General features: G+C 42.2%; 1 protein-coding gene across 2 annotated transcripts in view; it reads left to right on the top strand.

Moving 5' to 3' along the window:
• ANKRD11 (ankyrin repeat domain containing 11) overlaps positions 1 to 25067 on the top strand; it is a 194611-nt gene that overhangs the window by 22703 nt on the left and 146841 nt on the right. The window contains exon 2 of one of the 2 annotated variants that reach the window (XM_073659191.1): positions 17659 to 17735. The exons of the other annotated variant lie outside the window; for it this stretch is intronic. The gene's annotated coding sequence lies outside the window, so the exon portion shown is untranslated. The remainder of the gene's footprint in view (positions 1 to 17658; positions 17736 to 25067) is intronic. 2 annotated transcript variants of the gene reach the window in all.

Below are 25067 nucleotides of genomic sequence, written 5' to 3'. Positions count from 1 at the left end.
GAGAATTAAAGAGGAGGCATTGCAGCCAGAGTATGATGAGATGGATCAAGAAGCCGTAATGGGCGATTACACACAGCCCAGCCTCATCTCATCCCAGCGTGCATTGGTGGACAATGAGGAGGAGGAAGAACAGGAGCTGGTATCATGCACTGTAGATGGTAGTACCTATACAACTGTCATACTGTCGGTTCAGCATGGCTGGCCTGAGGATGGGGGGGATGGGGGGGGGGGGAGAGCATGGTCAGTCGTCATCTTGGTGAGGACACGGAAATCTTGCCCGTTACCAGTCTGGCACGCATGGCTGACTTTGTTACGCTGCCTTAACCGTGAGCCTCGCGTTGTCAAAATGTTGGGTGACAGTCATTACTGGTTGGTGACACTTTTAGACCCCCGCTACAAGGAGAACTTTCACTCTTATTCCTGAGGTGGAGAGGTCTACAAAAATGGGGCAGTACCAGAAGGCCCTTGCTGCAGAACTGTTAAAAAAAAAAAAAAAAAATTCCCATCTGAACACGCTAGCGGCAGAGGTCACAGTTCGTTGCCCAACCAAAGGCGTACAGGCGAGAGAGACGCAACTCCAATCCAGCAGAGGCAGGGGAACACTGTCAATGTTCTGGGACAGTTTTCTGAGACCCGTCCAGCTTACAAGCCCTGAGGCGTGGGGTACTCTCACAAGGAGTGGAAAGTTTCAAAAGATGGTGAGGGAGTACCTTGCCGACAGTACCAGCGTCCTCCGTGATTCCTCTGTGCCTTTTAATTATTGGGTATCCAAGCTAGACACTTGGAATGAACTCGCTCTGTACGCCTTGGAGGTCCTGGCCTGCCATGCCGCTAGCGTGTTTTTAGTGCCGCTGGGGGAATTATAACTGATAAGCGCACTCGCCTGTCAATTGACAAGCTGACCCTTATCAAAATGAACAAGGGCTGGATTGGGCCAAACTTCTCATCACCAAATGACAGCAGAGTAGCATAAAGTCAAATCCACTGTGTTATTTTGGGAGGTATATTCCCATGCACCGCTTCACACCCACACATGGGTATAGCGCTTCCTCATTTTGGCTGTATTTTGCTCTTCTTATCCTCAGCCTCCACCACCACTATACCATCAGGGTAACCGTGGTCCGTGTTGCCAGCATTGCAAGTTCCTCCGTCCTAATTTTTGGCAGATTTTGCTTGGAAGGCATAGGCAAAGACTATGGGAGACCCACTCCTTAATAATGGGAATAATGTTTTTAATATGCTGTACTGCATGGCTCTTTTAAGGGGCATTAAAACCGTCTTGTTAAGCTACTGCGACCTCCATCACTTTCCCCAGGGGCATTGATATTGTCTTTTTATTCCACTGCGACCTCCACCACTCTTCCAACGGGCATTGCATTTCCTCCTAATTTTAGTTAGCTTTTGCTTTTCAATGCATAGGCGAACACTAAGGGAGACCCACTCCCCAATAAGGGGTAGAAGGTTTTTAGTATGCTGTAATCCACGTCTGTTTCAAGGGGCACTGCAAGTACCTCATAATTTTTGGAAAGCCTTCCATTCACTGCTTAGGCCAACAGTGTACAGGAGACCCAGTTGCTATAAATGGAGAAAACAGTTTAGTTAAGGCCCTCTGACCTCCATGTCACTTCCAAGGGGGCATTGGAGTGCTTTGAAATTTTTTAGGCATTGCACTCACTGCATGCCCTAGAACTGTGTAGCCGAATTGCTCCTTTTGGTACAGAAACATATCCTACAAGACATGCGTGGTTGACTGGCCTGATATTGATGTGAATGGTCCCTGTTCCTCCTGCTTTTACTCCTTTGCCACCACCACATCAATCATTCATCACCTGAAGCTTTGTTTTAACAGGAGTCATAGAACTGGGATAGTAGCAGGAAAATATCCAGCAATCCTCGGAGGAGGTAGGATATGCGCCAAATTCCTGACCACCTCAGGCCTAGCCGCTACTACATACATGCGCTTGCATTCCAAGAAAACAAAGCAGATGCTAACTTTCATCATCATGCTCCTCACCTTGGCACTCTCAACTCCCCTGATGGAGAAGCCAGGGCCCACTGGAGGAGTCTGGTTCTCTGGTGGGCTCGTCTAATGCTGCCCTAAAGTAGGCCAGGCTAAGAAAAGTGTGGGGGAAGTTTCAAGGAGAAATAGGGGCGGCTGGGGACCGAGTATGGACGCCCGGCTGCCCCCAGGTGGCTGGGGACCGTGTGCGCACACCTGGCCGCGGGGCGGCTGGGGACCAAGTGTCGACACCCGGCCGCCGGGCGGCTGGGGACTGAGTATGGATACCTCGCTGCCGAAGCAGCCATGAGGTAGTGGCCAGCTTCGGCCTCCTCCAAACTAAAAGGCCCCCATTTCAAGTGCAAGCTAGTAGTATGGTATTGCAGCCTGGGGGTGGGTGGCAGGCTGCATACTTGCGCTTGCATTGCAAGGAATGGGGGAGGTACGATTGAACACTGCCCTGGGACAAGGACTTGCACGGGGATAGTTGCAAGTCTGCATCTTCTGATGCGGCAAGGATCACTTCTGATGGGCACACTTTTAGGCAGTGTGACCTGGGTGTCAGATGCTTCCAGGGATCTTCCCCATGCTGTTCCCATGTCTTTTCAGCACGGTATGCATGTCACACAGCACATGGCCAGATAAGGTTGTAAAATGTTAAAATGACATTTCCTGGTGAATGCATTTGTCACGGTTGAAGCAATGCAAAAACGCATAAAAAATGCTACTTTTGAACATAGCCCAAGGTGTGGAGGAGTATTTTTGTTTTTGGTTATTTATTTTACCTTATACACAAGTCTTTACCCTGGAAATGAAATTCCTTAACATATTTCACAGGAAAGCAGTTTCAGTTTCGTTTTTGAACGTTTTATTGTGAGCCCGTAAAAGTGCCTTAATACCTCTGACCACGTTGTTGACAGCAGTGACCTGGGGGTCAGAAATGCTTCCAGGGGCGATCCCCATGCTGTCCCCATGTCTTTTGAGCACTGTCACTATCGTTTTGCGCACTTTTTAGGCTTTCTACAGACTGCCGGGGGTGCCGCCGCAGAAATGCTCGTGTCTCCCATAGAGTAACATAGGGCTCATTGCTCGGGTCGAGCACCCGAGTATCATGGCGAGCTCGACCCGAGCTTTAAGCACCTGAGCATTTTAGTGCTTGCTCAACACTAGTCTCCACATATGAGCATTCTTCTTCTTCTTCTTCTTCTTCTTCTTCTTCTTCTTCTTTTTTTTTTTTTTTTTTCTTCCCTCTCTTTATTAAACTTTGGTTATAACTATTATTGACTTCCGCTAGGTGTACTTTTTTTTTTTTTTTTTTTTTTTTTTTTTTAATTGTGGTTTCCTGTTTTGAAGCTTGCAGCAGTCCATGCTTTTCAATACGATTGGAAAAAAATGTTCACCTGTAAAGCCAACAGAAATATCCCAAAAAGTAATATTTTTAAGCAGTTTTCCAGATCGAGCAGTGCATCTTGCCGAATGCTAAGTGTGTATTGTACACACTGAGAGAATTTGGTGGCCAGTTCTAGCAGTCATGATGTGACCACAAGTGCGTGATTTGCATGCTTGCGGTCACATGCTAATTAGCTCTTTATCCTCCTTTCAATGCTGAGAAACTTGACTGTTTAAATCGACTTGTAGAGCCGAATCCGAATACTGTGCACCTTACGCACTGTTAGGATTTGTCATTCTACACTACTTGCCAAAATTTTCATCTTTGGTGGAAAACTCTTTAGGCTGGGGCTATATGGGTGACTTTTGAAATGGCACATGCGCGCCCCCCCCCCCCCAAAAAAAAAAAAAAAAAAATGGCTCCATGGTGCTGCTACATTGCAACCTAATGCAGTTGAATGGGGTTGCATTGTGCCCCAGGGGGTTGCCAGGACAGGCAAGTTATAAAAAAAAAATTAAATTTAGTTCTGACTTTCTGCAACTAGTTTACCTGCATTACTGCAATGTTTGGCGTCACGGCCAAAGGCGCAGTGTAGTCCAAGCCTAAAGAGACCCCTGTCCTGTTTTCTAGACTGATGTATTCTAGTTAGCGTGCACACAGGCTTGCTATATGCAGTAGTGCTTTGCACGTAGTAGCTTGTTGCTAAGCTTACGTATGGCTTTGTGCTTGCTCACACTGTGAGTCATGACCATGTTCTAAGCTTATTGTTGCTTTCAGCTTCCTTTTGCCGAATATACTTAAGATATTGATGCAGCAACATCATTTAAAATGGTGAAAAAAGTATGAGAATATTAGCATGCTTTTCCAAATGTTCAGGCTGTGAAACAGCTAAAAAGTGGTGGTAGGTGATCATAAAATATTGGGCTAAAATTGTATGATCAACCTGTACAGTAATGTCTCAAAACTGTGTTTTCTGAGGGCTTTTTAGTGGTGGTTAATGGTTTTTACAGTGTTTTTAACTGTATATTTGTTTTTCTGCTATAGCTGTTGTCAAGGCATCTTGGCTAGACAATCTTATCTTGCTTAAAGGGGTATTCCCATCTCAAAGATCCTATCCCAATATGTAGTGGGTGTAATAGCAAATGCCTCCAATTAGAAATGTATCAGTTTTTCTGATTTGCTATGTCTTTCCATATGTGAAGGGCATTGCAGCACCTTGGGTATCCATGGTAACAACCACTGATATAGTGACAGCTAGTTGCTAGTGGCTATTACCATGGATACCTAAGGTCCTGCACATGAGAAAAGAGACATACCGAATCAGAAAAACAATAGTGCATTTCTAATTAAAAGTATTTGCTAATATCATTACATCTACATATTGGGATAGAATCTTGCAGATTGGTATACCCCTTTAAGTCTATTTTGGCTTAATGTTGTACAATCTAGAATACAGCATTATTTTTTTTTTTTTTTTTTTTTAGTCATGCAGCAGGTTATATAGGGTTTTCCTGGCTGATTGTGTGTAAACACATGGCCCCACTTTATTCCATAAGGTGCGTGAGCTTGCATAACAGATTGGATCAAGAAACTAGAACCATTTTTCTATTTTTGTCTTGCATGTCATCCATATACAATCCATTTTTTATTTTTATTTATTTTTTGCACCAGCTGTTAGTCTGCGTTCACACATTGCGTATTTTCGCGTGCTTTTTTGCGCGCCCTTTTTCAAAATGCGCTATGTGCCTTGTGTCTGCCAGCAAAGTGAATGGGAAATTCACTTTGCCGTTCAGACACTGTGTGATTTTACGCAGCGCGAAAGCGCCGCTGCGTAAAGAATGGACATGTCAAATCTTTACGCAGCTGCGTCCTGTTCTTTCTCACTATTGTGCCCATTATAAGCGCTGGAATTACGCAGCGGTGTTCACACACTGCGTAATTACAGCGCTTTTTTACGGAGGCGCAGAACAAACTATGGATACTCGCCTATCCGATGGATGGGAGAGACGTCCGGTCCCGCGCTTCCAGCATCTGCCGGTGAAGCGATCAGCTGATGGCTAACCGGCCGATCAGCTGATTTACAAGCCAGTCAGCTGATTGCTTCACGGTAGATGCTGGAAACCGCGGGAACGGACCGGACGCCTCTCCCATCTATCGGATAGGTGAGTATCCATAGTTTTTTTTTCTTAGCAGTGTATGTACTGCTGCCAGAAGCTGTCTGTACATATACTGCTAGGGGGACACTCACACACACGACACATAGACACAGATAGTACACACAGGACATACAGACACATACATTACATTACATACAGGTGTCCATGCTCCTCGCACTTCATTTCTCCTGCACCTCCATAAAAAATGGTGTGTGAATGGAGGTGCTTTTTTTACCTGCGTAAAAAACGCAGGTAAAAAAAACGCAGGGAAATACGCAATGTGTGAACGCAGCCTTAATTCTTTGCAAGACCATTTAGTTTCCTATGTTACAAAGTGCAATGTACGGTTGCTATACTCTGGCTCTGTATGACATCCAATCTTTTTTTTTTTTTTTTCTTTGCGGCTCCATACACGGAGTCTCATCTGATTTTACTAAAGAAACTAGTTCATGTTTTTTTTATTTTTTTTTCCCCACACCTGTTTTGGCCGGTAAAAAAAAACCCAAAAAACAATCTGCACTGCCCCATTGAATAACATTGGTCAGAGTGTGGTCTGTGTTTTTTTTTTTTTTTTTTTTTTTCTCCATACACTGCACTCAGACAGAAAATACGGTGGTGTGAGCCCTTAAGGTGATTGCATATGTCCGACGTTTGCGGTCTCGGTACAGATCGTCATGGTTATTTATTATTATAGCACCATTTATTCCATGGCGCTTTACATGTGAGAAAGGGGTATATATAGCAAAACAGTTACAATAATCTTGGCCAAAAACGAGTCAGCGACTGGTACAGGAGAAGAGAGGACCCTGCCTGCGAGGGCTCACAGTCTACAAGGGATGGGTGAGGATACGGTAGGTGAGGGTAGAGCTGGTCGTGCAGCGATATGGTGGGGCAATGATTACTGCAGGTTGTAGGCTTGTTGGAAGAGGTGGGTCTTCAGGTTTCTTTTGAAGGTTTCTACGGTAGGCGAGAGTCTGATGTGTTTGGGTAGAGCGTTCCAGAGTAGGGAGGATGCACGGGAGAAACCTTGTATGCGATTGTGGGAAGTAGAGATGGAGATAAGTTTCAACCTACTGTGGCTTTCTCGACCCAAACTTATCAGCCACATATATGCCTATATGAGACATGGTTATCTATGACCGTTTGGCATTAGAAATCTGTTTTGGGGTTTTATCTTGCATTGCCCTTTCGATAGGGGTTGATCTAACGAGCAACAGTCTTACTGCCATTTCTCCCGAGCTCCAACCCCTCCTTATCCCGTCCTCATTCATTCACGCAGTGCGGACGCATGGTGACTCCGTACAGCACAGTATTCTCCTTTTAGAAGGAATGTGAGGGGCTTCGTGTCTCTACGTGCTCTAGAGAACAGATCCATGTTATTTGTACCTCCCCTTGTGAGGCACCTTATTCGCATGTATTTATTTTTCAGCCTTGTAAACATGTACTTCTAATGTAAACCACAGATGTAGTGTGCAGCCAGCCTAATCAAAAAGTATTTTACGAGACTGGGGAGGGTGGGATGGTTGTGTTTCAGCAAAGATGTTGAAATCCATATCAGAAGGGTAACTGGGTATTGTTGGGTCGGGCCTATACACAGGTCAGACTGAGCCTGCAGGCTTTGTAGTATATTACTGAGGGAGTTCCCTGTGCTAATGAACAGGCGCCTGTGCATGAGGATTAAAAGTGAGTTGTTTGACTTAAGTATTCGTCACCTCTGAATCATGTTTACTAGTGCATTGCTAGCAGAAGAAAATGTGCACAACTCTTGCCAGATTTCAGCTGAAGCCCAAAGCTATGAAGTATCTGGAAGGTCATTCTTTAATGCTGCGACGCTGAAGCCTTCAGCACGTGCAACTCCACCAAACAGCTGGTCTGTAGCCATTATTAAAAATATTATGGATTTCTTAAATGTAGTGAACTATATAACCGTAGTTGCCAAGTTAGAATGAAAGATCTTTTCAGCACATTGTGGTGAATCACTTCATGATGAGTTGACAATCGTCATGTCCTGATGTATTAGGAAGACAAGCATCCTGTTTGTGATAGAGTTAAAAAAAAATTCACTTTCAGATTACCCAAGGACTGAAAGGTTTTGTGCTATTCATATTCCCCACCACACCCCCCTCCTGCTTTCTGAATTAGACTTTGGTCAATGATTGGTACTGACACTTGCATATTTATAGCGAATCGCACAATCAGCCGAATGAGAAATCAAACTGGCTTTTGGTGTGGTCTCGTGGATTTCGGGTTGGTGCCGTCTTAGTTGTGGGCGGCACTCTCACTGGTGGCGATCTTCATGAAAATGCCGCAGGCGCATGCACAGATCGACCTCCGGCGATCTTCAGTAACATTATGCCGGAGGTGGCTCGTGCTCAGAATGAGATCTGCTCAAGGACTCGATCATTGGCATGGCAAGAAGACAACCAGCGGGTCAGCCAGCTACAACAAGCCTGTTAAACCATGCTCAGAGCATGGTCTAAAAGGCTTCTGTCAGTGCAACACTGACAGGTATAATGCATTGCAATGCATTATACCAGCTATCTGAGTAAAATAAGTTAAAAATATATATATATTTTTTTAAATCTCAAAATAAAGGACAACAAATGAAGAAAATTATTATACCAATAAATGCAGCCAAAGACCCAAATAATACACTTGATATCACAGCGTCCGGAACAACCCGACCTATAAAACTCGCACTAGTTAATTCCTTCAGTGAGCACCATAAAAATGTTTAAAAAAAAACAACAACAAAAAACTATGCTTTTTCATCATACTGCCGAACAAAAAGTGGAATAAAAATGCAATCAAAAAGTCAAATGGAAATAAGAATGGTATCTCTGAAAACGTCATCTTGTCCCGCAAAAAACAAGTCTCCATGTAGCTCCATCAGCAGAGATTTAAGTTACAGCTCTCTGAATAAAGCGATGCTAAAATAATTCTCTATTATATAGTTTTGTTTAAAAGAACATAAAAAAATATTAATGTGGTATTGCTGTAATCGTATTGACCCAAAGAATAAAGCTGCCTTATCAGTTTTACCACACTGTTAACGACCAAAAAAAACAACCCTAAATTGTTGGATTTCGTTCATTCTGCCTCTCAAAAATTGGAATAGAAAGTGATCAAAAAAATGTCGTGCCCAAAAATGGTGCTAATAAAAACGTCAACTCGTCCCGCAAAAAGAAGCCCTCCCATAACTGTCGGCAGAAATATAGAAAAATTATAGCTCTATGGCAATGCAAAAACTTGTATTTGAAATAAAAAGCGTCTCTTAATGTGTGACAGCAGTCAAACGGAAAACCTATATAAATCTGGTATTGCTGTAATCGCACCGACCTGAAGGATAAAGTTGTCTAATCACTTACACTGCACGAGGAACTCCATAAAAGATAAAACCAATTCTTCACCTGCAGCGCATTTATTCGTTCTGCCTCAGATCGCAGTATGGCTCGGCTCGCATTTATCCTGTGCTCTAGGCTGAGCGCTTACACCGGGGTTTCTGTTTAAGTCTCTGAAATGTGTGATTCAGATGGAAACCCTGGCGGAAGATTCCTCATAAAGAGGCAGACACACTGTGGACGCTGTCTGCCCTCTAATACGGTGGCGTCTGTCTTTTTAGGTGTGCATAAAAGTGCCGTTGGCCACAGTTTTGTGCACCTCTGAAAAGGATACTGCTGAACAGAGCCCAGTCGGAGTCCAGAGTAACTCTGCTGCCTCATTATAGTGAATGGATCCCTCAGAAGTTTCATCTGAATCACATCACTCAAAGATTTAGATGGAAACCCTGATATAAGTGCTCAGCGTAGAGCGCAGGATAAATGTGATCCCAAATGTTATGTGAAATGTTCTCAATAAAAGCTTCGACGTAATCCACAAAAAAAATCCTAACTGAGGTCCATCATGTTATCAGAAATATAGGGGGGCTTCCACATTACTGGTAGTACAAAGGCTCTGGAAAACTGCGATGGCTCCTCACCCCCAAAAGAAATCCAGCAAAATCAGCGCTTCCAAAACCAAATGCTCCCTCTGTTCTGAGCCCCAGTGTGTCAAAACTGCATTTAGCATCCACATGCTTGGCACTTCTGTAGCAATGAGAGGCCCGCTTAATTTTCCTGGTCCATGTCTCCAGAAGCACGAGCTGGGCCACAATAAGAGCAGATTTGTGATTTTCATTCGGCAATATCCACTACTGCTTGTTTCTGGGAAACATACATGGAGTCAAAATAGTCACTACACCTGTAGATAAATTCCTAGAGGGGTATCATTTCCAATATTGGAAAATTTGAGGGGGGATTCTGCTCTTCTGTCACTTAGGGGCTCTGTATATGGAGTCCGCAAACTGTTCTGCGATTTGTTCAGAGTCAAACAGTGCTTTGTCCCTCCCGAGTCTCGCAGTATGGCTAAACAGTACTGTACAGCCACATATGGGGTATTGCCACGTTCAGCAGAAATTGTGACAAATTTTGTTGCCAGTTTTACGCATTTTCCCGTGCGAATTTTTTTTTCTCGCTGCCCAATGGTATAAGATTGTGACACACCTGTGGTATCAATATGATCACTGCACCCCTAGATGAATTCGTTGAGGAAGTGTAGTTTGTAAAATGGGGTCACTTATGGGGTGGGCTCTTCCAGTGGGTCATGGCACCCGCAAACCATAACAATCTGCACTGCAATATGGCGCTCTTTCCCTTCTGAGCATTCCACTGTGCCTGAAAAGTATTTCCCCCTCACATGTAGGGTATTGGCGCTCTTGGGAGAAATTGCACAACAAACTGAGGTCCATTTTTTTTTTTTTTTTTTTTTTTTTTCTTTCTTCCCTCTTCCTATAAATGCTTATAAAATTTAACCCCTTCACCCACCAACCCTGTTTTTTCACCTTCATGACAAGGCCACTCACTTTATGTGGTAATAACTCGAATGTTTCAACGGATCCCACTGATTCTGAGTTTTTTTTTTTCTTTTTTTTTCCCCATAGCATATTCTTCATGATAGTGGTAAAATTTGTTGGATATGACTTGCGTTTTATCTGTGAAAAAAATGTGAAATTTGGATAATGTTGAAAAGCTTTTAATTTTCATGCCCTTAAACCAGAGTTATGTCACACAAAATAGTTAATAAATAATTCCCACGTGTCAACTTCAGCACTTTTTTTTTAAACGTTTGTTAGGAAGTTAAGGGTTAAAAGTTGACCGATCTCCCAATGTTTCCAACAAAATTCACAAAACCTTTTTTTTTTGGGGATCACATTTGAAGTGACTTTGAGGAGCCTATATGATAGAATATACCCCAAATTGACACCATTCTGAAAACTGCCTGCCCCCCCCCACCTTGAGGTGTTCAAAACAACATTCAGGAAGTTTATTAACCCTTAAGGTGCTTCATAGGAACTGAAGCAATGTGAAAGGAAAAATTGAGTACATTTTTTTTTTTTTTTTTTTTGTGAAAAAAAATAAAAAATTAAGGCCTAAAAAATTTTTTTCACAAGGGTAGCAGGAGAAAATGGACCCCAATATTTGCTGTGCAATTTCTTCAGAACATGTCCATTTCCCATATGTGGGGGAAAACTACTGTTTGGGCCCATGGCAGGGCTCTGAAGGCAAGGAGCATCATTTGACTTTTTAAAAGCAAAATTTGCTAGAATCAGCGGATTCCATGTCACGTTTGGAAAGCTCCTGATGTGCCTAAACAGTGCATTCCCCTGCAAGTGACACCATTTTGGAAACTAGACCCCTCAGGGAACTTATCTAGATGTGTGGTGAACACCTTGAACCCTCAGATGCTTCACAGAAGTTTAACATTGAGCTGTGAAATAAAAATTAATTTTTCTCACAAATGGGTTTTAGCCGCTTTTGAGGCACTTTGCAAAGCTCGAAAGGGAAGAAGCGCTATATTCGAGTTCAGATTTCTCTGGAATGGTTTGAGGGTGCCACGTCACATTGGCAGAGCCTCTAAGATGTCAGAACAGCAGAAATCCCAAATAAGTGACATAATTTTACAAACTACACCTCTCAATGAATTCATCTAATGGTGCAATGATCATATTGGCACCACAAGTGTCTAACAATTTTATACCATTGGCCAGTGAGGAAAAAAAAATTTCATTTTTGACCCCCCCCCCCCCCAGCTTTTACTTTTTCACATTGGGAAAAGGGTAAAAATGGCACCAAAATTTGGCACACAATTTCTCCTGAACATGGTAATACCTCAGATGTGACTGTGCAGTACTGATTCGCCTCCTGGAGCACAGATTTTCTTAGAATAGTATGCAGACTCCATATACAGAACCCCAAAGTGCTAGAATAGCAGATTTCCCCCCTCAAGTGACCCCCGTCTTGGAAATTATACCCCTTTGAGAATTTATCTACAAGTGTAGTGATTATTTTGACTCCATGGGTGTTTTCCAGAAACAAGCAGCAGTGGATGTTGCTGAGTGAAAATTGCAAATCTGCTACTATTGAACTACCCGTAAGATTATGCCCAGCTCGTGCTTCTGGAGACACTCACCCGTAAATTAAATGGACTCTTATCACTACAGTAATGCCAAACATGTCAACACGAAATGTGGTTTAGGCACACTGTGGGGCTTAGAAGACAGAGGGGCATTTGGGAGCAGAGAATTTTCTGGATTTATTTTGGGGTGAGGAGCCACAGTGCTTTGCCAGAGCTTTTTGTAGTACTAGTAACGTGGAAACCCCCTATATTTCCGATAACAGATGATGACCTGAGTGGGGACTTTTTTGTGAATGGAGTTGAAGCTTTTATTGGGAACAATTTACATAACATTTGGGATCACATTTATCCTGCGCTCCTACTATGAGCACTTTTTATATCGGGGTTTCCATCTAAATCTTTGAGTGACGTGATTCAGATAAAACCCCTGAGGGATCCATTCGCTATAATGAGGCAGCAGAGTTACTCTGGACTGGCCTCTGTTCAGCGGTGTCCTTCTTTTCAGAGGTGCACACAACTGTGGCCGACCTTGCTTTTATGCACACCTAATAAGACGGACACATAGGCCAGACTGCATCCACGGTGCCTCCATCTGCCTCATAGGGTATCTATCGCTGGGGTTTCCATCTGAATCACGTATTTCAGAGATTTACACGGAAACCCCATACTGCGATCTTTGGGAGGCAGAATGAACAAATCCAACAGCAGGTGAAGAATTGGTTTTATTAATTTTTCTTACTACTGTTTGAGTTTTTTGTTTGTTTTTTTTGTGATTTTTACTTTTTGCAGTCTCAACTCTTCATATTGCATTGCACAAGCTTTAAACTCAGTGCCATACTGACACAAGCTTGTTTGACCATGCACTGCGCATGATCTAACCAGGCTTGCTAGCCCTGGTGGCTCGAATGTAGTCATAACGATGTCAGGTCACCATGGCAACGATCATCCCATATTAATGTTGCACTGGCGCCGATTAGACAGCAGACGGAGCCCTTTCTTTGCATTCTAATTGCTGTGATTGATATTGACCCCATGAGCGGGGTGGGCACTGCTCATGCCAGTGAGTGCTGGGTGTCAGCTGTCAAGTCTGCTGAACACACGTCGGTGATCGCGTGCCCACAACTCTTAAGCGTGCAAAATTGCCAGAACATATCCAAGGTTGGCAAGTGCATCCCAACCTGGACATATGGAGACGTCCAAGGTCATGAACGGCTTAAAATCTTGGGGCTAAAACATTAGTGGTAGAAATGTAATTTATTCTTTTCCTAATGGTATAAAACTCTGTGAAGCACATTTGGTGTCAATATGATAACTGCACCCCTAGATGAATTAAAGGGGTTGTCCACTACTTTTACATTGAGGATAGGGCATCAATGTATGATCGGCTGGGGTCTCGTACACTGCACCCCCACCGTTGAGCTGCTTCCGGTGCTGGCTGCCAGCCGGAAGTGCTCAACTGCGGGGGTCCGCCGTCAAGTGGCAGTGGCCGACGCAGTGTACTGCACATCCACCTCCTATACATTTGAGGGGGGGGTTTCTGTGGAGTCTGAGTTCGTATCTATTTTGGTGGAGTCTGTATAAAATGAACTAACTCCTAAAATATATAATGGATTGGGTTCATTAGTACAATGCAGAATGTGCTGTAAGTATTTGGGAAAGTTATGAAATGTCCTATTCTGGATCTAAGGATCTCAGCTTTTAGTTGGGATGAATCTGTTGCATTGTATGTACATGCTTAGTAGTGAGGCAGGGCTGTGGAGTCAGAAGTTGGGGAAATTGAGTTGGTGGTTTGACTTTCCGACTCCATAGCCCTGGTTTCTGCTATTCTGGCACCTCATGGACCCTGCCAATGTGACATGGCACTCTGCCATTCTAGCAAAATCTGCACTCAAATATGGCGCTTCTTCCCTTTTGAGCATTGCACTCTGCCTCAAAAATAATTTTCCACCAAATATGGGGTATCCGTGTACTCCAAAAGGAAGGCGGGGAAAAAATTATTTTTTTAATTTTCACGGCTCAACGTTAAACTTCTGTGGAGCACCTGGAGATTCAAGGTGCTCACCACTTTTCTAGATAAGTTCCTTGAGGGGTGTAGTTTCCAAAGTGGGGTCACTTCTGTGGGGGGAGGTTTCCACTGTTTAGGCACATCAGGGGTTCTGCAAACGCGACATGGCGTCAGCTATCAATTTTAAGCCCCAAAAGTTGAAGGGTGCTCTATCCCTTCCGAGCCCTGCCATATACCCAAAAAGTAGTTATCCACCACATATGGGCTATCGGTGTACTCAGGAGAAATTGCACAACAAATTGTTTGTTCCATTTTCTCCTGTTGCCCTTTTGAAAATGCAAAATAGTGGCATTGTTCTGTTGCTGGTCCAAACTGTGTGCTTTAATGCTACAAGATGGTTTTGGCTCTGCAGCATTTGAAGCACGGACGCTGTCAGAATTGGGGGTGAACAGTGTGCTTCAGCGCAGTGCTTATAATCCTTACTGGAAAGCACTTGTAAGAACAGTCATGTTTCTGAGGCAATGATCTGTAAACCAATACAATGTTTAAAGCAAAAAAAAAAAAATTTCTTGAACGGAGAGGATTTTTAGTAGTCAGAAACTTAAACAGTTTCTTGTTTTTTTTGTTTTGTTTTTTTTTAAGCACTATTGCGATTTTTTTTTTTTTTTTTTTTTTTTTTTTTTTTTTTTAACCATTTTTATTTAAACCTGAGAGCAACCTTTTTAAGAGATGGCATAACTGTATACATTATTAAATCAGTGTTAGCGGTACAGCCCTTGGCAGTTTCCTTGAGGCCATAAGTTTGGGTTACGACTGCCGCTGGAATACAAACTCTAAAATGTTGCACATTGGTCATCTGAATGAACCCTTAAAGGGAATCTGTAGCCAGGTATTTGCTACCCCCTATCTGAGAGCAGTATAATGTAGGGGCAGATTGCCTGATTCCAACTATGTATCACTATGCTGCAGTTTTGATAAAATCACTGTCACTGTTGCTGAGCTTGAAGGCGGATCTCTATAGCCCCACCCACACTGCAGATTGGCAGTTTTCGGTGTACACTGTGTAGAGGCAGAAAGCTGCTAATCAGTGGTGGGTGGAGTTATACACAGATGGTGAATATATTTAACTACCCTGCAGCAGATATATTCATCTTTAAAATCACCGTTTTATCAGGAAATTAATCAAACCTACAGTAAGTGGCACATCAGAATCAGGTCTGTTATCCTGCTCTTAATTACCCAGCAAAACCCTTGTGATTCCCTTTAAGGCCCTTCCCTCATACACCTCAAATGAAAGGCAGCAAAACTTCCCAATTTTGATTTATCCCAGTGACCATCTGATGTGTGAGGATAAAGCTGATTGCCTCCCTATTGTGGTCTGTCTTTTTTTGGTGCTTTGTTTTTCTGTCTGTCAAGGCCACTAACAATATTGCAGAGGACTGCTGTGAAACGCTTGCACCCGGCGTATTGTTTGTAAACCCTCCTGTACTTGTGACCTGAAGCAGAGAAGTGCTGTGAACGCTGTCTTCACAAGCCACGTCCTTGAACATGTTCTGCTGCCACCCACTTATTTATTTTGTAGAGATACTAGATATTTTTACATGTATATCTTGCATGACTGCTGCTATAGCAACTGATGTTCAGTGTTGGTGACTGCTAACGATGCATCACATATCCTTCGCTACAGACCTGTTAATGCTGCAGTCACAGCCGTGTATGGTTTCAATAATAAGGTGGTTTGCTGGCTTAGGACTGTACGGTAGACTGATTTTACAGCGCCCATACTGTAGCACCGTGTACAGAGTCTACTAATGAATCTGTGAGAAGAAATAATTGTGGCCTTCTGTATCAGAGCTGTCCTTACCTAGGGATGAATAAGTCGCCCACAAAAGCAGCATGATGGGTGTCTTAGCGCACGGCATTGCCATGTGCCTATAAGCCTGTTTTCTGTTGCTGTACTCCTTGTAATTTGGCTATGACGTGCTTAGAGCCCATGTGGTTATGTTTTCGTGTTTGTGCATGAAAGGTTTGTTTCGTACAATGTTAATGTTTCTCTCCCACGGTTGTGTTCTGCATGTTGCATCACATGTGATTTACTAAGGCCCAAGCTGTCTATGGTTTAACATAACAGGAAGGTGGGGGGAGGGGGTATGAAAAATATACTAACTTTAGCAGTTTGTAATACACTACAAAGAAACATTATTTTTGTGGCCAATCACTAACTGCTTAAATTAATGTCTTTCTTATGCAAGAAAAGGACTAACCTATTTCTCCCAGAAGACTCATATTGGCAGCAGTGGTGCCTTCCAGAAAACCTGTCTAGTCCATGGGGCTGTCCAAAAGTGTACATAATTGGGATGAAGCTGGGGGGCCAAGGTGTACAACACATGTACAATCCCTGAGCTTGATCTGAAATAATTATTCAGCTAGTGTATATTCTTGCCTCACAATTTAACTTTTTTTTTTAATGGGTGAATGTTTGTTTTATACCAGAGAGTGCAAACCATAGAGATCTGAACACTCATGATGGTTCATGTGATACAGATGGATGACCTGTCCAAATTTGGTTTTGCCTAATGCCACAAACATTCTAAAATTAAAACTACCATAGCTGGAATCGCATACAAAATGGGAGAAATAGGAGTCCGACAAAGCTTAAAAATACAATTTTTATTTAGGTGTACATGTATAATGGAGTGGCCGAGCTAATGTATGCTTTTCAAACATGCTATTCCGGTACTATTTAGGGATCAGTTGTGGTCTTCCTTCATGACCTAAATGAATAACTTGACACCTCCATCCCAACCCATCCTTCCTCGGGCCTCATTCAGACTTGCTTGTTTTAGCTTTTACAATCTATGGTGCTGTTCATATGTCCATGCAAAGCACAGACATGATTTTTTTTTTTTTTTTTTAGCAGCACAGATGAAGGGCAAATACAAGACCTGGGTCAGTGAAAAACACATGCAGCACACGGATGGCATCAATGTGCTGTCTAACATTGCAAAGTATAGGAGAAGCTTTACAGTATTTTTCTTCATCCATCCATGAAAAACACTGACATACTGATCGTAAAAAGACATGCTTGACACTTATACGGTGCCATTTTTTTGTCACTTATATGAACATGGACGTGTGAATGAGGGCTTTGTGCTCATCTGTATTAAATGTACCAAAAAGTGACGCCGGCCGGCCTCTGCTGTGCTTCCATATGCAACATATGCCTTCGACGGCTGTATTATAGAGTATTTTTCCACTTGAGGCTTTAATATTGCTTTTAGGATAAATGTTTGTGACATGGTGCTGTAATGGCACCATATAGTGGCACACAGCTTTTGGCATGTTTGACTTCTAACTGTTATAAATGTGCTCCTTGTCTGAGTGTATGTGTAATGTGGGAAGAGTCCAGTATAAAATTGCCAGCTTTATATTGCAATATTACAACAGTTTATAGGTCACACCGTACATTGGTGTATTGGGCCCCTTTCCTAGTTGCAGTGCTAAGCCGCTTATATCATGGGGACCCGACTTGCTGCAGGAACGCTGGTGTTGCTGCCGTAGTTTAACGGATTGTCTCATTTGACATTTGAAATGCAAATACTGCGTGGCTCTTACCAGTGTACATCTAACAAATCCCATGTCTTTCTTATTTCAGAATCTTCCCACAAGCTTGGGCAAAACACTGGATTTTTATATGCGACTAGCTCATCGCGGCTTTCCACTATGGAGTCGGTAAATATCCTATTGCAATTTTTTTTACCATCTTTTTGACGCCGCCTGCTGTACGCTCTGGCTGTAAAGCTTCAATGTGTGACTCGCCATAATATAAAAGGGAATATTGTTGACACAGTAGTGCATTTTATTATTTATTTTTTTTTACCTACCCTTTAATTATCTGCATTGCAGACTTTTAGATATATAGGGTTACTGCACTACATGCCTTTTTATATTGCCTTTTATATACAGTTTATTGGCGTGTGCGCTTAACTATTCATTTGGTTGAAAGCACTGTTTGATCACAAGGTTTTGGACGCCGCCGATGTTTATTTGCTTTACTGTGATGCTCTCTGCTGCAGTGTCGGATTATTAGTATGTCTTCAGTACAGGGTGGTTTTCATGGTTGTGTTTAATGGCTTTTTCTTTACACCTTTTCATCTGTTTTTGTAATATTTCATTAAAAAGGTGAAATCTCACCAATTTGATAACTTGCAAAGCAAGAAGTTCAGAGATGTTGGCCTTCCTGGTCTATTGTCATTGCTTCATGCAGTTACTTTGTGACTGTCAAAGTGATCTGAAGTTTGTTTGCAAATGGATTTGATCTTATTCGCAACACTGGTGAACGATTTAGACAGATGCTAGTGGCATGATCAGCTGGTTCTTTATATCTACCGATTGTGCTTTATAGAATTTACTTTGTCGTTGGTGATCTCCCTCTTTAGGCTGTTATTCAGCAGGATCCTTGGATGTTTTTGCATTTTTGTCTTGACTCTTTCTGGTTGCATGTCTGGGCTCAAGCATCTTAATGGACTCATTTTCTGAGTGTTACATTGTGTGCTCTCCCCCGCACCATTTGCTTTATGCCTCGGAGCGGGTGTGTTCTCCTTCACGTGACTTTTTCCATATAGTAGCTTGTTAAGTCTGCTTATTTCTTTGTTTTGATGCTGAGGCCCTGCTTTCCCACTCTTGCTTGGCTTGTTGCGTGCAAGCAATTAACAAGCTGCTACATGGAAGACATTTACTTATTGCTTCTTCTGGTGTGTCTTTAGGACCTCAGCGCCAGTGTAAAAGCCATTACTGTTCAGTCTTAAATGTTTGCTGCCAGAGAGATTGGTACATTTGGTAAACTCTGACGTTTCATTAATTCGAGTATTGTCGAGGCTTGGCAAACCTCATGGGCCCTGTAGCTAATGTATCTTCAAATATGCTTTTGGTACCTTATTCTTCATTTTAGAGAGCTTTCTATTTAATGCCTTGGCAATTTCTCTTTGCTGATTAAAATTAGCAGGAAGTGTATTTTATTTTTACCATCCCTGGTGTTGTACTACTTTAATGCCTACAATAAAGTTTTCTGTCGGCCTCTCCACCAAACGTCCATTGCATTGCACGAGCCGAGGTCCAGGCGTGCGCTGACATTGGCCATATTGTAACATGTGGTACCCCTGAAAATGACATGCTATGATGCATCAGTCAATGTAATTTGCTCACTGAAACAGAGTGCTGTGGTCTTTCCTACATTGTCGGGATTCCTACCTTGCCACTGAGCACCGTCATCCACCCGGAGTACAGACCTTTTTTTTTTGTCCATGTTTCATACTTTAATAGATTACACTTCATTCTTTTCTTTTTTTTTTTTTATTCTATCTTTTTACTTTAACTGGGGTGTGTACTTTGTCCCTTTCATGACGTTTCCCAATCAAAAAACAGGAGGTATCATGTAAAAAAAAAAAAAAAACCTCTGCTCCAAACTCTGTAGCTACAGTGCAGCAGAGCAGAGTTTGATTAAAAACACTTCCAGATCTTGTCTCATAGCAGTCAGGTCTGCTGTATTCTCCTTCCTTTCACAGGGAGTGTCAACACAGACATAACTGCAGCTGTCCTCTCACAGCACTGTCTATGCCCCACACTGTTACTGTCCTGAGAGGTGTTTGATCATTGCACACGCTGCATTTTCTGTAAATGAGCATGTACTTTGGTTGGCCATGTTCCTTTCTGCATTTCTTTTTTCTTCTTATAATTAGGGCTTGTCATGCAGTTGAGGGCTGTACTGAAAGAACTTGCATTGTGTGTCTTTTGCAACGATAGCTTGCCATACGGCTTTTATCAGACTCGTGCTTCTTTTTATAGAGCTGTTGGATGTGGCTTCATGACCTGAACCATAAAGCGCTAGAAAGTTTCTTTTGCAATGTAAATGATCATCCTGCCTGCTGTAGACTCGCTCTTTAGATTGAATATGCAGCAGATAAATGCACTGAAGATTTTTACCCGTTTTCTACATCTGTCATGTCGGATGAGAGCAGTTTATATATGCTGCGGTTTAGAAAAGCCTCGTCTGTTGCTATGCAACGTGTTAGTCTGCTCAGACAAGCGTTCCAGGATTTTTCAAGCTTTAAAATTTATTTCTTTTTTTTTCTTTTTTTTTAATATACCTGTAAATGCTGGATCAGGTGGAATTTTGTTCCTGGAGGCAATTGGATTAAATAGTACAAATATAATGAAAAATAATACAAAAAGGTTTTTTTTTTTTACCTTTCTTTAAAGCCCAAATAAGAAATATATTTAAGTGCAGATTTTTTTACTATAAATGTGCCAAATTTAGCAGAGGTGTTCCCTACTATGGCCTCACCCCCTGCTGCCCTGGATAATGTGGCGCCTTTTGCACATGTATCCCCCCATGGATTATCTCGGTGTAAACATGCTGGTTTTTCCACTGTTCGGCATCTGTTCTCAGGAATCAAATGACTCAAGTATACTGGAAACCTTCAGAACTTTGTTCATACTGACTGCCCTATGAATCATTACTGTGACTACTTGCTGATTATTACCCAAATTTATATATCCCTCACCCCTTCACACTCTTATGAGTCTGCCACTGTTCAAAACTGAAAACTGTTAGGCCATGTGCCCACGTAGCGTTTTTGTGGCGTTTTTACGGCCGCGAAAACGCTTGTAAAACAGTCTGACATGCAAAGCAATGTGAATTCGGATGTGCTGTGCACATGATGTTCTAATTTGCGCGCCGAATTCGCATTGCTTTGCAAAACACAGCATGGCCATTTCTACCTCGATTACGCTGTGGCGTAATCGCGGTGTGTGTGCTACCCGGGATGAAGAGGAGACTACAACTCCTCTTCATCCCGGCTACCACGCGGTGAAAAAAAAGAAATAAAGTTAAAAAATAAACAAAACCTGTATATTCACCTCTCCGACGGCCCCCGGTCTCCTCCAGTCTGCTCCTGGCCGCTTCTTCTCTCTTCAGCGTCCCGCAGTGTACTGTCAGGACCTGCGGTGACGTCATTTAGTCAGCTGATGGTCATGCGACCATCACCTGACCGCCAACGTCAGCGGTCGTGTGACCATCAGGTGGGACGCTGAAGAGAGAAGACGCGACCGGAAGCAGACTGGGGGCCGCCGGAGAGGTGAATAGACAGATTTTTTTTTTTCTTTTTTTTTCTATACTATAGATGCTGCATTTAAAACATCTAAGTTGTTCACACATTATAAATCCATACCGGTTGCATGGATTTATATTGTGTGATCAACTTGTCAAGCACTTTTCCAAGTGATGCTCAAAATCGCTTGAAAAAGTGCATGTAAAAACTCTTCTCTCTGGCAGAAAAAACGCATGCTTTTTTTCTGCCAGAGCGAGGCAAAAACGCTCTGCATCAAATCTGCTACGTGGGCACATAGCCTTAATGATTTGTTGGCCATGTGAATGTGGTCAGCTTTTTCTGTTGTCTGCAGCAGTATTATATGGTGGCCTTGCCAATATATAGCACTTCATGTCATACAAGGACTTCTCAGCATGAGGGGGGGTCTTGATGTGTGTAATGGGGCGTGTTGACAGTGTTTGTCTTCATAAAACCACCCCTTTAACTAAATGTTGCCATAGACTTGGCTATACTTGAACAATCCAGTCTCTGGTTTAGTTACATCCCTGACTCCTGTTGTGCTTGTTTTAATATATTCCTGGGTTCACAAGGTACTTTTTAAGATAAATGAAGTAAGGTGTTTTTAGGGTTTTGTGTTGTGTTTTTATTTTTAATGAGTATTTAACATTAATTGCAACCAAGGCTGTCTTGAAATGTGGTGAATGTAGAAAAGCACAAGGTCCAATATCCAAAATTGATTCAGTTTACAAGCTAATGACTTAAACGATGAGTGGTGCAGCAAAGCTGCAGCTGGCTATCTGAGGTCCTGCTCCATGAGGTGGGGGAACCTTTTTTTTACTGCCAAAGGCCATTTGGCTATTTATGCCATCCTTCGGGAGCCAAAGAAATCGCGCTCTCTGCTTACAAAGTACATTCTGCTGTTGGCAATGGCGTCATGACATAATCCTTGCACGTGCCTCAATGTTCAGTAATGAATGCTGCATGCGCGTGCTCACAAGAAAGAAGAAATTAGATGGTTAGACATCACGGGCCGTAAATGGCCCAGGGACCTGTGGTTCCCACACCCCTACTCCAATGCATCAGCATCTTCTGCCTGGTGTGACCCAGTAGAGACAAATTTTTGGAGGCCCACACACACATTAAACCCATGTCTTTGTAATGATCATAATGCTGTCGAGGTGCCTTTTAGCTGCCATAAAGGGCCTAGAACCAAATTGTGTAGCTAGAGTCTGATGAACCCTCGTGCAAGATTAGGACTGGCGGCCCCCCACATCCTGAATACAAGTGTGTGTGTGTGATTACGTGCAGTGGTGTAAAAGTGTTTGCCTTTTCCTGATTTCTTATTCTTTTGCATGATTGTAGCACTTAAATATTTCAATCACAAAACAAATTTAAATATTAGACAAAGATAATACAAGTAAAGACAATGTCGTTTTTAACCCCTTAGTGACCACCAATACATCTTTTTACTGACCTGTGATCTAAGAGGCTAGCATCCCCTGACGGGTGACAATCCTGCAGCTGTACATTATAGCTGACAACTTTCTGCATCAGCCTGGATCAGTGTTGGCACCGACCATAACCTTTTAACCCCCTTAGATGCTGCTGTCAATAGTGATTACAACATTTAAATGGTTAACAAAATGTGGAAGCTCCCTCTTTAACCCCATTGGCACCCTGAGATCTTAATTGTGTGGTACTGATGTTTGCCATCGCAGTTCATGGCCAAATAACAGCCTTAAACTTCTGAACAGGTCTCTATAGCTGACAGACTATCAAAATTTAGGTGGTAAAAATAAACTTTCATACCGTCATACCACTTTGCATTAATTCATGAAAAGCACCTGAAAGGTTATTGAACTACCTGAAAACAATTTTGAATACTTTGAGGGGTGCGGTTTTTAAAATGGTATCACTTTTGGGGATTTAAAATATATAAAACCCCCAAAGTCACTTAACAATTGAACAGGTCCCTATAAAAATAAGTTTTATAAATTCATTTAAAATGAAAGATTACTGCTACATTTTTAAACTTTCTAAAATGCTAACAAAATAAAAACATTTTACAAATGGTGCAGACATGAGCGAAATGTGATATATATTAATGCTTATGTGTGATATGACTATCTGGATTAAAGAGATAATCATTTAAAGTTTCAAAATTGCAAATTTTTTAAAATTTGTAAAATTTCTGATGTTTTGCGTCTTTTTCTAAAAATATGTAAATTGCCTCTTCAGAGAAAAAGAGGACTTGAACTCTATAGCGCCACCTATTGGAAGCAGCAATCCTACAAGTCACAATCAACCCTTTAACGAGTCGTGCAATATGACTTAGGATAATAGCTAAATCAGAATCTGTTTGCAGACACTGTGTTTCGGGCTGTTGGTCCTCATCAGTGCAAAGTATGAGAACTGATTTGGCTAGATAAGAGGCTCTGGACTGAGGTCTAAGGGGTAAGGTTTCTCCTTGTGGAGAGTGACCTAAAAATATCAACCTAAACTTACCATTATTATAATGTAAAATATGTCACAAGAAAACAATCTCAAAATCAATAGGGTATGTTGAAGCATTCCAGTCGTACTACATAGTGACTGGTCAGATTTAAAAATAAATAAATAAAAAAAAGGCTCTGTAACTAAGGGGTTAATTGAAGGTCTTTATTAAGGGAGAAAGAACTCCAAACCTACAGGGTCCTGTGTGAAAAAGTGATTGCCCCCTAAATTTAACTGGTTGGGCCGCCTTTAGCAGCAACAACTGCAATCAAGCATTTGCGATAACTGGCAATGAGTTTTTTTTTTTTCAACCCTCTTACAACAATTTTGCAGTGGCCAAAATTCCTCCGATCAGCCACATTTGAGGGTTTCCGAGCATAAACCGCCTTTTTAAAGTCCTGCCACAGCATCTCAATCGGATTAAGGTCATTACTTTGAATAGGCCACTCCAAAGTCTAAAATTTTGTTTGTCTTATGCTATTCAGAGGTGGACTTGATGGGGTTTTGGATCATTGTCCTGCTGCATAACCCAAGTGAGCTTCAGCTTGAGGTCATGAACAGATGGCTGGACATTCTCCTTCACGATTTTTTGGTAGACTTCAGAATTCATGATTTCATTTACCACAGCAAGTCTCCCAGGTCCTGAAGCAGCATAACATCCCCAGACACTACTACCACCACCATTTTTTACAGTTTGTATGATGTTCCTTTTCTGAAATGCCGTTACTTCTACGCCAGATGTAATGGGACATACACATTCAAACAGTTCAACTTTTGTCTAGTCAGTCCACAGAGTTTTCTCCCAAAAGTCTTGGCGATCATCAAGATGTGTTTTGGCAACACCGAGATGAGCCTTTGTGTTCTTTTTGCTCAGCAGTGGTTTTCATCTTGGAAGTCTGCCATGCATGCCAATTTTGCCCAGTCTTATGGTGGAGTCATGAACACTGACCTTAACTGAGGCCTGCAGTTCTTTGGATGTTGTTGTGGGGTCTTTTGTGACCTCTTGGATGAGTCGTCGCTGCGCTCTTGGGGTAATTGTGGTCGTCCGGCCCCTTCTGGGAAGGTTCACCACTGTTCCATGTTTTTGCCATTTGTGGATAATATCTCTCACTGTGGTTCACTGGAGTCTCAAAGCTCTAGAAATTGTGTTATAACCTTTTCCAGACTGATAGATCTCAATTACTTTTTCTCATTTGCTTCTGAATTTCTTTGGATTGCAGCTTGATATCTAGCTTTTGAGGATCTTTTGGTCTACTTCACTGTCAGGCAGGTCCTATTTAAATGATTTCTTAATTGGAAACAGGTGTGGCAGTAATCAGGCCTGTGTGTGGCTAGGGAAATTGAACTGATAACCAAAGATGTGATTAAACCACAGTTCATTTATGCTATCTGGGGGCAATCACTTTTCCACACAAAACCCTGTAGGTTTGGATTTCGTTTTCCTTTAATAATAAAGACAATA

This window comes from Phyllobates terribilis, unplaced genomic scaffold (assembly GCF_046119375.1).
Source record: "Phyllobates terribilis strain yellow unplaced genomic scaffold, ASM4611937v1 Scaffold_13__5_contigs__length_258822181, whole genome shotgun sequence".
NCBI lineage: Eukaryota > Metazoa > Chordata > Amphibia > Anura > Dendrobatidae > Phyllobates > Phyllobates terribilis.
The sequence above is the reverse complement of the archived record's forward strand: the minus strand, read 5'-3'. Positions and strand labels throughout refer to the sequence as shown.